Below are 2,193 nucleotides of genomic sequence, written 5' to 3'. Positions count from 1 at the left end.
AAGAATAATCTAGCCCTAACAAACAAAGAAAGAAACTTACTTCGTAACGACCGTGCCATGATCTTGGCTGTTGAGCAGATTTGACGTAGTTCCACGGCTCACTGTCGCTTCCTTCTTTTCTGGGCACATTTGAAGCAAAGGTAAACTGCACGCATCACGACTAATCCGTAAATTGACCTGAAGACAGAGATATGAAAAGCCGCACGGCCGGCAGAACGAGCAAAAAGGGCTGTGGATTCGATTGGATTGCATTCGTTGGCTATTATGGATGTCTAGCAACTTTACAGAATAAAACGGTCAGCAAAGCGCATTGAAAAAACTATGAGGAGCCACAGTAATAATAACATATTGAGCATGTTAACATTGCCACAATATCAGAAATGCGTCTTGAATACCGAAGCACAAAATTAACTACGAAACTAACCGCATCATGTCTCCAAACGCATTAAGCAGACATATAAGTTTCTAATAACAACGGCTTCCCCGTTGTCGGTTTGGCCTTGTGGAGAAAGAAGAAGACGCCGTTTCGAACGGCCACGTTTTCCATGTTCTTCGGGGAAAATTTATCGGCCGCTGGCCGAGGAAACGTTATGACCTCTGATAACGTTACAGAAGACTACCGGATAATCCTGCCACGTCTGACATCAGGTAACCTGCGCCTGAATTCCGTTTTCTTGCATGGGGACCTCTCGGCGCGCCCGTGCCGAGCTCCTGATTTTTGAGACGCCCTACGTGGCATCGTCGAATTGAAGCACGTTGTGAGCCTCGGACAGTTCCAGATGTCTCACGTCTGGATGCTGACGTGTGTCAACGCTGTTACCAAGGCAAAGCTCGTCGCTCAACGAGAGCTTCGCGTGAAAGGCCGAAAGTGCCTCATCATTGACCCGGACAAGCAAGAAGTAAACCTAAAGCTTCTTTGGCTTCCACAGCATCTAGAGGATCGGCAAGTTATCCAAGCTCTCGCCCCATTTCGCAAAGTGCGATCGATCAAGAGAGAAAAATGGAGGTGCAGCGAGCTTGAGCACATGGAGACTCTAAATCTAGAGGTAGTACTGGTATTAGGGGATGGTGTCAATGCCAGTCAGATACCACATCTCCTTCAAGTCTACGAAAGCCAGAGCCTCGTCCTTATTCCTGGCCGACCTCTGCTGTGCTTGCGCTGCAACAAAGTGGGACATATTCGACGCTACTGTAGAACACCGAGGTGCTCCAACTGCCGGCGGTATGGTCACCTAACTGAGGAGTGTGTCAACGGCGCCACCTATGCTGACATGCTACGACAACGTCAAACACACGAAGATGACACAGCGGCGGAGCTCCCAAAGGATGTCAGGGAGGTAGCTGACGTCACCGGGGTATTGCCACCCGTCGAATCGGCCCATCCTTCAGAAGACGCACGGCCCGGGGACAGTACAGACACCCAGCCATCACAGAACATTGACAAGAATGAAGAATTTCCAGTGTTGGAACCTGCAGCATCCCCAAGCACCAGCACCACACAGAATGCGCACGTGGAACCTGATGCGACTCCCGCACCGACTGTCTCCAAGGCTCCGACTACACCTCAGCACGCAGTTAGCGAGGACGGCCCTTCCCCGAGCAGCAGCCAACCACTCAAGCGACCGGCACCGGTTGACACAGAGGCACCTTCGTGTTCAAGCGGGTCCTCAACACTACTCAACCGTGTTGGCGACGGAGACGTCGCCAAAAAGAAGGCATCGGGGTCCCGTGCCAAGCCGAACGCGAAGCCAGGAGCTACCTAAAGTGTGGCGAGTTACGTTTAACGCTGAAATGCGGCCTCTTTGAGGACGGATAGAAACTAAGAATATTCCCCTAAATTTCACAACACTAAACGTCCGAGGTCTAAGATCTCGTGCGAGGCAGGTGCAACTTTGTCGGCTCTTGCAACGTGAGCGGCTGGACATTGTTGCGATTCAGGAGACAAAGATAGAGTCGGAGGAGGTCACAACAAGTGCGCTCCAGCCTTTTCTACACGAGTATGAAGTTTGTGTGAGTCACGCTGTGGGGCTATCGGCTGGTTGTTTCTTGTTTCTCCGCAAAGACTTGAACTACACCTCGCTCTCGTACACGGTTGACACTGAAGGTCGTTTTATCTGTTGTGACATTTACTTAGAGGGTATTCACTGGCGGCTGATTTGCGTTTATGCCTATAATGACTCTTTCTAGTCGACT

At 50.6% G+C, this 2,193-nt stretch overlaps 1 pseudogene; it reads left to right on the top strand.

The window, feature by feature from the left end:
• Positions 1 to 617: 617 nt before the first annotated feature.
• LOC115317965 lies at positions 618 to 1,763 on the top strand (annotated as a pseudogene).
• The last annotated feature ends 430 nt before the right edge of the window (positions 1,764 to 2,193 follow it).

The sequence above is a fragment of the Ixodes scapularis genome, unplaced genomic scaffold, assembly GCF_016920785.2.
Source record: "Ixodes scapularis isolate PalLabHiFi unplaced genomic scaffold, ASM1692078v2 PGA_scaffold9__187_contigs__length_104089568, whole genome shotgun sequence".
NCBI lineage: Eukaryota > Metazoa > Arthropoda > Arachnida > Ixodida > Ixodidae > Ixodes > Ixodes scapularis.
Note: the sequence above shows the minus strand (reverse complement) of the source record. Positions and strands in the feature narration are given on the sequence as shown.